Source organism: Salvelinus fontinalis, chromosome 8 (assembly GCF_029448725.1).
Source record: "Salvelinus fontinalis isolate EN_2023a chromosome 8, ASM2944872v1, whole genome shotgun sequence".
Classification (NCBI taxonomy): Eukaryota; Metazoa; Chordata; class Actinopteri; order Salmoniformes; family Salmonidae; genus Salvelinus; species Salvelinus fontinalis.
Window position 1 is genome coordinate 32,194,559 of NC_074672.1, and position 14,812 is coordinate 32,209,370.

At 43.4% G+C, this 14,812-nt stretch overlaps 1 protein-coding gene across 1 annotated transcript in view; it reads left to right on the forward strand.

Moving 5' to 3' along the window:
• Nucleotides 1-2,324, forward strand: part of LOC129861479 (protein AAR2 homolog) — a 53,919-nt gene extending 51,595 nt beyond the window's left edge. Inside the window, exon 6 of the transcript XR_008760595.1 lies at nucleotides 247-2,324. The gene's annotated coding sequence lies outside the window, so the exon portion shown is untranslated. The remainder of the gene's footprint in view (nucleotides 1-246) is intronic.
• Nucleotides 2,325-14,812: the final 12,488 nt, after the last annotated feature.

Consider the following 14,812-nt stretch of genomic DNA (forward strand, 5'->3'; position numbering starts at 1 on the left):
TTTTTGGTTCCAACCACAGTGTCTTTGTGAGGCAGAGTACAGTAGGTGAGCGGATGATCTCTGCATGTGTAGTTCCCACAGTGAAGCATGGAGGAGGAGGTGTAGGGGTGCTTTGCTGATGACACTGTCAGTGATTTTTTTAGAATTCAAGGCACACTTAAACAGCATGGCTTCTACAGCATTCTACAGCGATATGCCATCCCATCTGCTTTGTGCTTAGTGTGACTATCATTTGTTTTTCAACAGGACAATGACCCAACACACATCCAGGCTATGTAAGGGCTATTTAACCAAGTGATGGAGTGCTGCATCATTTTGACCTGGCCTCCACAATCACCCAACCTCAACCCACTTGAGATGGTTTGGGATGAGTTGGACCGCAGAGTGAAGGAAAAGCAGCCAACAAGTGCTCAGCATGTGTGGGAACTCCTTCAAGACTGTTGGAAAAACATTCCAGGTGAAGGTATTTGAGAGAATGCCAAGATTGTGCAAAGCTGTCATCAAGGCAAAGGGTGACTACTTTGAAGAATCTCAAACCATATATATTTCCCCTATTGTACATCATCCTAAATTGTTTAATTTATACATGCACAACTAATAATGTAGCTTATAGTGTTTCTAGTGTAGTCTGTAGTTTTTAGCTCGGTGTTCACTGTGTACATAGTGTATGTGGACTGTGTAGATTCTGCATCTAAATATCCCTATATTCTGTTTATCATCTGTCTGTGTATTCTGTTAATTGTTGCAGCACCATTTCACAGAGTCAAATTCCTGTACATGCGTAATGTGTTTGGTGAATGAAGGTGATTCTGATGGTTTAGCATGTTGAATGAAAATGGTATCACTAGCCTAATATGTGTTCTTCTCCCATCTCTCTCTGTTACACTGTAATACATAACTCTCACGCAAGTTTGTAGATTACCTGGTACTGTAATGGTTTACATGTTATGTGTGAGCTCTAAGAGCACCGTGGTCACAGATGCTTACCCTTTCTAAACAATGTATGGGGTTTATGACTGCATTGGCTTGCATTGGTGGAATTCAGAATGGTTAGAATTCCTGGACGGCCTCCAGGACGGATGGTTTTCAATGTCACATCACCTAATCAGATCCATGCAACAATAATAGAATCCAATGTTCTTGTGACTGACGTAAACTCCACCCCCGGGGAGGGTTAGGACTCTTGCTGTAGACATTTCCATTTGATGTTTTGATATAAATTAAAACAATGCCACTTTTATTTTCTTCCTTTCCTCTTGGTCTTCATCTGGGAATGTTAATTGGGGGGTGGAAGGAATGTCGCAGCATGTCGGGGTCACTAAGCCATCTTGGGCAATGGAGCACATAAACACAGAACGAGCCTGTACACACGCACATGCACACACACAGACTTTCCCCCCTCCTTACAGCAAGTTTGGATTAGACCACCATACGGCAGCCATATTGGCTGAGAAATACAGGAGAGAGAAACCTGCTGCTCTTGCTGTCTGTTAATGGAGGGTTTGGCTTGTAGCCTGTCTCTCTGAGGAGGAGTTAAGTGGAAGTCACCAGAGCGGTTCTCATTTCCATGCCCTGGCCTAGCTCTTTCATGTGGATCCAGCAGGCTTTATGCAACAGCCTGGCCTGCCCGGCCCTTACATCACACTGCTAGGTCCCTGGAAGGAGGAACTGGTCTCACATAGACTCACTGACCTGTCTCGTCTTCCATGACCACTACTGACAGTATGGGGTCTGTGACCAGTTTGTTGTTGTTGTTTGAGCTGAGAGCCGTTGAGTTGGTATCTCAGGCCTGACATCAATATTAGGCCTTTCAGTTAGTTCCCTGTTTACCCCTGGATTGCCCCAGTAAACACCCAGCTGGGTCAACATGGCTCTGTCTGTATGCATGTGAGTCAAACACTACAAGGTAAACATCACATCACTATCTCCTCGTGGCTGAACTATTGATGGACTGTGGTCTTGGGAAATGAACATATGATGTCCCATACTGCTTGATGAGCCGGAACATAATTACAAATAATTTATAGACTGAGAATTGACAGCAACAAGCCAAATCAGATATCATATTTGACTAAAACATAATATTTTCAAATCTTTCTTACATACTGTATGTATATGATCATGTGTCTCTGTATTTTGCGTGGGAATACTTGGGAACAGATTTCCAAAATTAAAATCAATTGGACATGATTTCCTGGTGTTTTTAGTGAAATGAAAATTCATTTTTTAAATGTTATTTATTCATTTATTTTGGTCATTAAACTTGGGGTGGGGTAAATAAAACCACCCACGGGCCAAATGTGGCCGCCAGTTGGGGAACCCTGCTCTCGAACCTCATGTAGAACTTCCTTACATACTGTATCTCCAGTTCCACCAAAGCGTCAGATATTTGACCCCAACTCATAATGACCTCTGTCTTGTGATTGGTCCTTTCATTACGCCAACTGAAGGTGAATGTCACTCCTCCTTTTAAATGAACCAATGACAAATCTGTCTCCTTAACCTTAACCTCTCTGGGCCTAAATAAGCCTTGTTTTCTGTTACTTTCACTTGTCTGTCTTACTCCACACCTAGACACACACTGGATGTAGATGCCTCATTTCTCATTGTTAAATGGACAGTGAGCGCTCTCACTTCTGAGAGACGGAGATTTACGACGAGTGAGTCGCTTTATAAGTCCTCCATTATGTAAAGTTAGAGAGCACTGTGGCAATCATAACTCCACACACACTGACAGGCCCTCTCCCACAGACAACAATCCCATCCAGCTTAACACATACACTGAGTGCACAAAACATTAGGAACACCTTTCTAATATTGGGTTGCACCCCTTTTTGCCCTCAAGACAGCCTAAATTATTCAGGGCATGGACTCTACAAGTTGTCGAAATAATTCCACAGGGACACTGGCCCATGTTGACTCCAATGCTTCCCACAGCTGTGTCAAGTTGGCTGAATGTCCTTTGTGTGGTGCACCATTCTTGATACACACAGGAAACTGTTGATCATGAAAAACTCAGCAGCGTTGCAGTTCTTGACACACTCAAACCGGTGCGCCTGGGACCTACTACCATACCCCATTCAAAGGCACTTACATATTTTGTCTTGCCCGTTCACACTCTGAATGGCACACATACACAATCCATGTCTCAATTGTCTCAAGGCTTAAATTCCTTTAACCCGTCTCCTCCCCTTCACCTACGCTGATTGAAGTGAATTTAACAAGTGACATCAATAAGGGATCATAGCCTTCACCTGGATTCACCTGGTCGGTCTATTCATGGAAAGAGCACGTACTCGTGAAGCTCTGTGCACACACACACACACACACACACACACACACACACACAAAGCTGTTCCTGGTCACACAGGACGATCTTGGATATACCTGTCTGGATAATTAGATGAGAGAGGCCACACAGGGCTGGGGAAACTAGGTCATTATTAGGCTAGTCTTGTTGGGTATATCGAAGTGTGGAAGCTGCCATGACATGATCTACAGAAACGACATCAAAGTATCTCCTTCATTTGGCAACATTTACAAATGTCCAAGGAGATCCTTGGGCTATTTTTTTGAAGTTGTTTCAGAGAGCAAGAGGGACTTCACATGAGGGAGAGAGGAGGAAGAAATGGAGGTTGAGAAGGAGCGACCAGACTTGGATCAAACAGGAGGGAGAGAGGAGGAAGAAATGGAGGTTGAGAAGGAGCAACCAGACTTGGATCAAACAGGAGGGAGAGAGGAGGAAGAAATGGAGGTTGAGAAGGAGCAACCAGACAGGGATCAAACAGGAGGGAGAGATCGAGGGAATAAAGAAAATGTAGAAATAGTGGAAGAAAACGCAGAAATATGTGGAGTTCCACTCTCTCTCAACATGAAGGAATCATTCCAGAATTCCAAGCCCCCAGACTTCCAGCTGCAAGGTTGGGACCTGCCTGGGAACAGGGATCAGGTCATCTGGAAATGACAGGAAGGTGCGAAGTGGACATCCTGGCAGGAAGAGGCAGAAGGAAAAGTGATCAGTCTTTACAGTTTAAATGGTATGGAAGGAGATTCAGTGAACTGAATGACTGCTGTGCTTTATATCTCCCCCTACGTGGCTCTTAGAACGATATGAGTACACTAAAAATGAAAAGTACTGTATTAGAATACTGAAGGTATCTTTTTCTCATGTCGTTCCTCATATCTTTCTCATGTTTTTCTCTCCTTTGACCTCTCTATACTATACTGCTGCCTCTCTGTCCCTCTTTCGAAAACAAATTCTATTCTAACCATCTCCTCATCCTATTTCCCTCATCTCTCTCTATTTGTCTCTCTCTCTCTCTCTCCTCCCTCAAGTGTTCTCTCATGTCACACATGTTCTCTGATAATTAGCCGGGGTTGTGTGATGTTGACCTCCTATTGGGTGGCCGTCTGATTGACAGACACAGGCTGGATTCATAGGCAGCACAAACACACAAAGCCAAATTTGTAGCTTTGCTTTGTCTTTGTCGTTAGTCACTTAAAAACGCCGCTGTTATTTTGTTGTTTATCCTTCTGTCAATGACTCACTCTGGGAAAACATCCAATATGACAGATTTCCGATTTCATGGTCCACATACACAAATGCACACACACAAGCACACATACACATACGTGCACCTACACACGCACACACAGTCTTGTATAACTAACCTTGTGGGGACACACAATTCAGTCCCATTCAAAACCTACCCCCAAAACCTAACCTTAACCTTAACCCTACAGTACAGTAGCTCCTAACCCTAAAACTAATCCTAGCTCCTAACCCTAATTCCTTGTGTAGCAAGGAATTTTTGTTTGTTTACTATTCTTGTGGGGACCCCTAACACACACACACTCAAATGCCACTAGTGGATTCTGAGTAGTTCCTCATGTGTTGCAGCTACAATAACAAAAGGGTGGGTCAGAAACATTCGTTTTATGTATCTGTGGGCCACAAGAAGCTAGGAAAGGCTAAGAATGGGTTGGGGGTGGGGGGTGGTTGAAGTCAGACAACAGTTTGGGAACCACACTGTTTGTGAGGCCTGAGGGGGTCACCACAAAAACAAACCCAGCAGCGTTTTTGTTGCTCATTAGGGATATGGCTAATAGTACAATTGTTCTTGTGTTGTCATCCTCCCAGTGAGGGCCTGTTCCCTCACATGTTATTGATCAGGAAGAAGCTTTGCTGGCAACATTCTCATGGATGAGAGAGTCTGGAACCTATCAAGTTAATTTTCATGGGAGTAGATAAATTGTATTGAGTTGCATAATAAATGTGTTATCTATTGTATGATAGTACTGGGCGATTAACCGAAATGTCGTTTTTCAGTTTTTTAAACAACTAATTGTCCAATGTCGGTTCAATTATTTGAATTTCATTTTGTTCACATTTTTTCTTTGAGCTCAATACACACATTGCGCTGCAGTTTCTCTAGAGATAAATCAGATCATGCCGAACTTTGCGACGTAGTAGGGAGTTGTAGTTTCCAACAGGCCAATGTTCTACATAGTTTATGGCAGAAAATGTGAAAATGAATTACAATGACTTTAATCCACTTGTGCGGTCTGTTTCTTTTACGGCTGCTATGCAACAGACAGAAGAAAGCACGATCAAGAGGTGATCAATAGAGAGCAGTTGATTCGTGAGGTTTTGCTATTCAGCAGTCATAGAAGTATACCTTATTTACTTTGAAGAACTACTAAAATAATGATTTTGTCAACCAGAATTGGCAGCAGCTTTATAGAGATAAGATGATGACTTGCAATGAAATAGTAAAGGTATCAAATGAAACAAATGTAATATATACAACAACTGAAATATTTAATTGAAATAGAGTAATGTGAATAGTTGACAGTTAATAAGTGATAAGCAGTCATTGTCAGTTACGACCATCATGGGAGTTGCATTCATTGTTTTGATCTGTGTTGTTACAGCATTCCCCCCACATAATGCAAAAAACCACTAACCACTCAGTACTATTGTCGCCAAACACAGTCTCCAACACAGTATCCTAGAGAGAGTCTATTCTATAGAATGCAGTCTATGAAGTGTATCTGTGCCCCATAACACCGATACCTCATCACCTTAGATATGGAAGCCCTATCTGACTGAAGGGATTCGGTATGTTGACCAGACTTGAATTGGAGACAAACGCAATGGGAGAAATGAAGTCCGAAACACCAATCTTACAGTATATTCATGGTTTAAAGTGTTTATTGTTAAAGGTGCACAGAGAGGCTTGGACACGTAAATGTGATGGCTGTGTCAGAGTTCAAACATGACAATTGCTAGGTTGCTGGCAGGCCAGTGTGAATATTGGAATACACTGATAGAAAAACTAAAAAAACACACTGAACAATTAAACTGTGTAATGCTGATAGGTGGTTCCACGAGGGCCATTAAACAAGAAAGGTGTGTGTGTGGACAGAGTGGGCGTCTTCGTCCTCTTGTGCTCTTGCCCTTGCTGTTACCATACCTCAGGGTGGATCCTGGTTGCTGGCTGGGACCATAAGTATTGTTCTCCTCACAGACACAAAGAGCCAAGATCAGATTTTCATGCTGCCCACACCCTTGCCCTCTTAGGGGAAACTAACAGACTGGCCAAATTAACTACAATCTCTGTCTTGTAAGTAGCCTTTTTTCATTTCCAAAACACAAAGACCCAATGATGCCCCTGAAGCGTTGTATTGCAACATATCTCAACGATGAGCTCATATGTTTTCCAGAACAGGAGTGGCTGTAGAACTCATCCCAACCACTCTCTGACATGGCAGGTGTGTCTGAACTCCGGTTGTCAGGAACGCCAGAGGGCTTGGGATTCAGCAACATTTGCTCTGAGATGTTTTTCCAACTGCTTCTCACTTGTTATCCTCTCGTCCGACAAGGCCAAGCGTGAGAGGATTACAGGCCATGCCAACATGTCCAAATATCCCCATCACCGCTGCTAGCATCAGATGTCAGGCCTTGTTACTCTCAGTGCCCTCCCCCTGCATACCCCTGTCCCCCTGCATTAAGCTCCAAATCTAGCCCCAGGCTTCTCGGGCCTAGGTCAGCCCACACCTGGATGAACCTGTCAAAAGAGGTACAGGGACCAGAGGAGACCAGGGTAATAATGTTGTTGAAGGCTGTTAGTGACCTTTTTTCTTTGCTTCCAGGCTTCCTTATTCCTTAGTTTCCTTCAGCCTCGTTGAAAAGAGTAGAAAGCTATAATGAATAGAGTAGAGGCCTGGAGGTGATTCAATGTTCATTTACCTTTATCAACCAATCCCTTAAAATGATAGAAAAGGACAACAGGTAAGGCAGCCAATAAAACATACTGGAACGTGGCCCCTGCCTGATCAACAGAAATCCCTGATTGCTTATAAGAGATTCAATAGAGAAATAGTTTGAGACACATGCAATGTTTTGAGGTTGTGAATGCTGGTCTCAGTGAGGGCGGGGCAGTCTTGTTTTATGTTGTATTCACACTAAGCTTGTGCATACCACAGTCAGACATGGGAAAATCATTAGGACATAGCTAAGGATTTTATTGCACTTGTGGTGTGTGTACAAATATATTCTCTTTACCACTCCTGAATACACATACACAGACCCAAATCCTCAGACATTGTTGTACATGCACGCAAACATGTACCTGCAAACGCACACACCGACACGCACACACTGACACGCACACATGCACATACTGTATATTAAAGTGTCTCACCCTCTCTCTCTCTCTATCTCTCTCAGTGTGTGATAATGTTTAACTGGTGGTGGAATGCAGGGTTTGTTTTTAAGACTGATCCTCAAAGCTCCAGTGTTTCTCCTGCACCTTGCAGCACCTTTAGGCACAGACTTTGCTCAAATCCTAACATTCTCCATTGAGAGGTATAACATAATCTGACCTGAGATCAGTTGAATCTGTAAGGGAAACCTCTTCCTACCATCACCTTGCCCGGTTTCTTAAAAAGAGTTCCTGATCTGTCTGGCGCTCTGGACTGATCCTGTCCACAGATCTCCCGCTCCAAAGCTCTGATGGGCTCCAGCTGCCGGCTCTCCTGAGCCCAATGCATCCCAGATGGACCAGAGCTGGCTGCACAGGGACACAGCTGTGCTGGGAGAGAGAGGAAGAGGAGAGGGAGGAGGTGGTGGAGAGAGTGAGCAGGAGTGAGAGAGAAAGGGAGGGGGAACAAATGTGAGAAAGGGAGAATGAGAGAGAGGGATAGGATGGAGAAAGGGGTACAGAGAGAGGGGACAGAAGGGGAGAAGAAGACAGGGGGGAGAAGGGTCTGGTAGACTGACTGAGCTAGAGAAAAACAGGGGGTGGTTCTGTGTTAAATTGATAGAGGTTAATGCAGGTTAAATGGAGAATGAGTTAACTTTACAGCGTAGTGCTGTAAATGGTGCTGCAAAGCCAGTTGTGAGAGCAGTACTACAGCCATCTACTCAATGACCAGAGAAACAGGGAACGGGGACCCCAGGAAGAGTAGAACCTTTGCAGCGGCTAATGGGGATCCTAATGAATACCAAATACCAATGCCAAACAAGACAGCAACCTGGATATTCTGCCAGATACAGTATCAGTTTGAAGTAGCATCATGCATGTTTCATAGAAAGTGTTTCACTCAATCAGTCACATTTGATATGGTGTGTGTGTGTGTGTGTGTGTGTGTGTGTGTGTGTGTGTGTGTGTGTGTGTGTGTGTGTGTGTGTGTGCGTGTGCGTGTGCGTGTGTGCGTGTGTGTGTGCGTGTGTGTGCAGCATATAGAAGCACTAAGTAAATACATATCTATCATCAGACACTGAGTTATGTGATAAGCATCTGTAATGGATACCCAGCTAGCACATAACGTTCTGAGAACCATATGTTTCCTAGAGTTTGGTGAGAGCGTGGTTGTCCTATGGTTATTTTTCATACAACCTTCCCATAACATTCTGGGAATGGTGCAGGATAGTCGCTTGACTTTCGAACATTCTCAGCACATTTAAGGAACTTGACAAAATAACTTAATTTTCTTGGTATTTTATTACTTTAACAGAACGTTTCCTGATAGTTCAAACATGGTTACATTTAATACTTTTTGGGGTAATGTTCTAGGAAAGTTCTCCAATAGTTCAGAGAATGCTAAGAAACAACGTTCTTCTGTGGGAATTTTAATGCTTCAGCGTAACATTGTTTTGGAAGGTTTCCTAAAGGTTAAATAAATAAAAGTGAATTCCTCATTGTTCTATTTAAACTAAGGTCGACATCCCCATAAAAACCAGTCAGTTTAAGATGTCTGGATGCATCTCAATCCACCACATCCTCCTACTTCTGCATCTGAGGTGAAAGGTGACAGAGCTAGAGCGGTGTTTGCCAGACCATGAGACTTCCCGAAAATCGGTCTTCTCACAAAATTGTCTGTAGTGTCCGAACGGCCTACAAACTATTACGACCCCTCTATGGAAAGATGAGGCTCGCAAACACGATGGTGTTCTCCGTTTTGCTCTACAACCCCCACAAGCGTCTTGGGACTCTTCTGAAGTCGGTGCAGCCGATCTGGCAACTTCTGTCTGTAGCGTCCAAACAGTTTGGGCTACACACTAATATGACCCCTCTGTGGAAAGGTTAGTCTCTTTCGAACACATATGTTGTTTTGCTCTAGGTTGCCCACGAGCCTCACATGACTAGTCTGAAGGTATCTGGGTACCCAACATTTTTATGGAAGTACAGTATATATGAACACTGTTAAGTGCCAAAAATAAAGGGTTGAAAACATAAAACAGACCGAAAAATGTTTTTCCTGATCTTTCTTATACCTCTTAGGTATAGGACAAACACTTCAGAACAAACATATAGAGTGCATTTGGAAAGTATTCAGACCTCTTGACTTTTTCCACATTTTGTTACGTTACAGCCTTATTCTAAAATTGATTAAATTGTTTTTTCCCCACATCAATCTACACACACTTCCTCATAATGACAAAGCAAAAACAGGTTTTGAGATACAAAAATCTGAAATATTACATTTACATAAGTATTCAGACATTACGCAGAACTTTATTGAAGCACCTTTGGCAGTGATTACAGCCTCAAGTCTTCTTGGGTATGACGCTATAAGCTTGGCACACCTGTATATGGGGAGTTTCTCCCATTCTTCTCTGCAGATCGGCTCAAGCTCTGTCAGGTTGGATGAGGAGTCTTGCTGCACAGCTATTTTCAGGTCTCTCCAGAGATTTTTGATTGGGTTCAAGTCCGGGCTCTGGCTGGGCCACTCAAGGACATTCAGACACATGTCCCAAAGCCACTCCTGCGTTGTCTTGGCTGTGTGCTTAGGATCATCCTGTTGGAAGGTGAACCTTTGCCCCAGTCAGGTCCTGAGCGCTCTGGTTCCAAGCATCTTCCATTTATGAATGATGGAGGCCACTGTGTTCTTGGGGACCTTCAATGCTGCATACATTTTTTGATACCCTTCCCCAGATCTGTGTCTCGACACAATCCTGTCTTGGAGCTCTACGCACAATTTCTTCAAGCTCACGGCTTAGTTTTTGCTCTGACATTCACTGTCAAATCATGTCATGTCAAATGAATTGACATAATCAATCAACAGGTGGACTCCAATCAAGTTGTAGAAACATTTTAAGGATGATCAATGGAAACATGATGCACCTGAGCTCAATTTCAAGTCTCATAGCAAAGGGTCTGAATTCTTATGTAAATTTGCCTGTTTTTACTTTGTCATTATGGGGTATTGTGTGAAGATTGATTAGGAAAAAAAATATTTAATCCATTTTAGAATAAGGCTGTAACGTAACAAAATGTGGAAAAGTCAAGGGGTCTGAATACTTTCCGATTGCACTGTGCATTCAGTTCTCAGCTCCAACACAACTCTCTATCCTCTATCTTGTTAAGTGTGTTCAGGTGTGTTGACCACACCCACTAATTGGCCTTACCTGAATTTAATGAGTGGTTGTTTCCTTTGAAATGGGGTCTGTTTCAGTAGGCTAAAACTAACAGCTCCTCGTGGAGCAGTGGGGTCTGTTTCAGTAGGCTAACACTAACAGCTCCTCGTGGAGCAGTGGGGTCTGTTTCAGTAGGCTAAAACTAACAGCTCCTCGGGGAGCAGTGGGGTCTGTTTCAGTAGGCTAACACTAACAGCTCCTCGTGGAGCAGTGGGGTCTGTTTCAGTAGGCTAAAACTAACAGCTCCTCGTGGAGCAGTGGGGTCTGTTTCAGTAGGCTAAAACTAACAGCTCCTCGTAGAGCAGTGGGGTCTGTTTCAGTAGGCTAACACTAACAGCTCCTCGTAGAGCAGTGGGGTCTGTTTCAGTAGGCTAACACTAACAGCTCCTCGTAGAGCAGTGGGGTCTGTTTCAGTAGGCTAAAACTAACAGCTCCTCGTAGAGCAGTGGGGTCTGTTTCAGTAGGCTAACACTAACAGCTCCTCGTAGAGCAGTGGGGTCTGTTTCAGTAGGCTAACACTAACAGCTCCTCGTAGAGCAGTGGGGTCTGTTTCAGTAGGCTAAAACTAACAGCTCCTCGTGGAGCAGTGGGGTCTGTTTCAGTAGGCTAAAACTAACAGCTCCTCGTAGAGCAGTGGGGTCTGTTTCAGTAGGCTAACACTAACAGCTCCTCGTAGAGCAATGGGGTCTGTTTCAGTAGGCTAAAACTAACAGCTCCTCGTGGAGCAGTGGGGTCTGTTTCAGTAGGCTAACACTAACAGCTCCTCGTGGAGCAGTGGGGTCTGTTTCAGTAGGCTAACACTAACAGCTCCTCGTAGAGCAGTGGGGTCTGTTTCAGTAGGCTAACACTAACAGCTCCTCGTAGAGCAGTGGGGTCTGTTTCAGTAGGCTAACACTAACAGCTCCTCGTAGAGCAGTGGGGTCTGTTTCAGTAGGCTAAAACTAACAGCTCCTCGTGGAGCAGTGGGGTCTGTTTCAGTAGGCTAAAACTAACAGCTCCTCGTAGAGCAGTGGGGTCTGTTTCAGTAGGCTAACACTAACAGCTCCTCGTAGAGCAATGGGGTCTGTTTCAGTAGGCTAAAACTAACAGCTCCTCGTGGAGCAGTGGGGTCTGTTTCAGTAGGCTAACACTAACAGCTCCTCGTGGAGCAGTGGGGTCTGTTTCAGTAGGCTAACACTAACAGCTCCTCGTAGAGCAGTGGGGTCTGTTTCAGTAGGCTAACACTAACAGCTCCTCGTGGAGCAGTGGGGTCTGTTTCAGTAGGCTAAAACTAACAGCTCCTCGTGGAGCAGTGGGGTCTGTTTCAGTAGGCTAACACTAACAGCTCCTCGTGGAGCAGTGGGGTCTGTTTCAGTAGGCTAAAACTAACAGCTCCTCGTGGAGCAGTGGGGTCTGTTTCAGTAGGCTAAAACTAACAGCTCCTCGTGGAGCAGTGGGGTCTGTTTCAGTAGGCTAACACTAACAGCTCCTCGTGGAGCAGTGGACTAAATCCATGACTCAACAACAGAAGATGATAGGTTTAAATCTCACTGATGCTGTGTCACAATAAACTAAGAAATGTGGTTGCATGATTAATGCCTAAGCAAAATCATTTCTGTGGTGGAGTTCAAAACATTTAAACTGAGCTAACAGTGTTCTTGAAACATCCATGTGAATGTTTTAAGGAAGTTATTAAAAAACATTAATGAACCTCCCAGGAAAACATTCAGGGAACCACAGTAACATTTTCTCAGAACCTTCCTGCCCAGAGCAGGAGAAACTTCCATTTTGAGAACGTTTAAAAACGTTCAATTTTACCTGTCAGGAAACGTTTGGCTTCGTTCCCAGAACCAATGTTAAACCAAAAACCTACGTTCCCACAACTTCCAAAGAACCCAATGTGCTAGCTGTGTATTGCCTAATATAATTCAATAAGCAAAGCTGCTAACCAGACGTGGGAGAGTTGTTTTAGACATTCAATTTCCTTGTACATGGACACAACACACAATCCTAAAAAATACAACACACTCAGTCCTTTGGAAGTCTGTATTTCCAATCTGCCACTCCCATCTCTCCCCTGTGCCCTGTTCCTCACACACACACACACACACACACACACACACACACACACACACACACACACACACACACACACACACACACACACACACACACACACGTTGCCTGGCATATAGGAAAGCGATTTTAGCGGTTTGTACCATGCACGTTTAATTAGCTTTTATTGCTATCGTCTCTACAGCGAAAAGAGGACCAGCGAGCCAAGAGCTCCTCGCTGCCAGAGTTCTGACACACCGGCGTTGCCTTGCTATCCAGCCCAGCTTCTCCTCTGTGTCATGTAAAACTCCTTACCCACACGTGCTGTTCAACGTGCCTCAGCAAGTATTATTCTCTGTCTCCAATACTGTAGACTCTGTCTCCAATACTGTAGTCTCTGTGTCCAATACTGTGGCCTTTAAGTCTGCAGCTGTCTTCAATTGTCCTTGTTAATCTCCATTTATGAGTGAAAATGAAAGTTAAATAACATGCGTTAAGCCCAAAGGCATTAGCTCTGGAAGCTAAAATGAACCCTCAAGTCTTGGGCAAGCCTACTGAGTGGAAGCCTGTACCTCTGCTACATAAATGTAACAGACTTCACCAATTACAGTCACCAAAAACTGTCTTCATCAGGCATGATCTCAGATACATACACTGAGTGCACAATGAGTAAGATTACAGCTATTGTTTGTCTAAAACAGTCCTATGAACTCGACTGTTCCCCATTTAATCCTTAACCTTTCCGCTAGCGGAACACTGACAACATTCCGCTCAAAAATATTTTTTAGAAATACGTAACTTTCACACATTAACAAGTCCAACACAGCAAATGAAAGATAAACATCTTGTTAATCTACAAAGGTGTCCGATTTCAAAAATGATTTACAGCGAAAGCACAACATATGATTATGTTAGGTCAGAGCCAAGTCACAAAAACACACAGCCATTTTTTCAGCCAACGATAGGAGTCACAAAAAGCAGAAATATAGATAAAATGAATCACTAACCTTTGATGATCTTCATCAGATGACACTCATAGGACATCATGTTACACAATACATGTATGTTTTGTTCGATAATGTGCATATTTATATCAAAACATCTCAGTTTACATTGGCGCGTTACGTGCAGTAATGTTTTGATTCCAAAACATCTGGTGATTTTGCAGAAATAGTCATAATAAACATTGATAAAAGATGCAAGTGTTATTCACAGAATTAAAGATAAACTTATCCTCTATGCAACCGCTGTGTCAGATTTCAAAAAAACTTTACGGAAAAAGAATAATCTGAGAACGGCGCTCAGAACCCAAAACAGCCAAAGAAATAGCCGCCATTTTAGCATCAACAGAAGCAACAAAAAACACTATAAATATTCACTTACCTTTGATGATCTTCATCAGAAGGCACTCCCAGGAATCCTAGTTCGACAATAAATGACTGATTTGTTCAAATAAAGTTCCATAAAGCCCATCATTTAGCCACTTGTTGTTAGCATGTCCAGCCCAGTAATCCATCTTCATGAGGCACGAGAACTTCCTCCAGACAGAAACTCAATTTTTTTTGTTACAGGTTGTAGAAACAAGTCAAATGATGTATGCAATCCATATTTGGGATGTTTTTAACATTAATCATCAATAAGGTTCCAACCGGAGAATTTCATTGTCTGAAGAAAAGCGTCATGAGCCCGAGGCTCTCTGCCAGACCACTCACTAAAAGAGCTCCTATGAGCCCCTCCTTTATAGTAGAATCCTAAAACCAGTATCTAAAGACGGTGACATCTAGTGGAAGCCCTAGGAAGTGCATGCACATCCATAACTAGCAGGGATTTCAATAGGCACTGTTTTGAAAATCG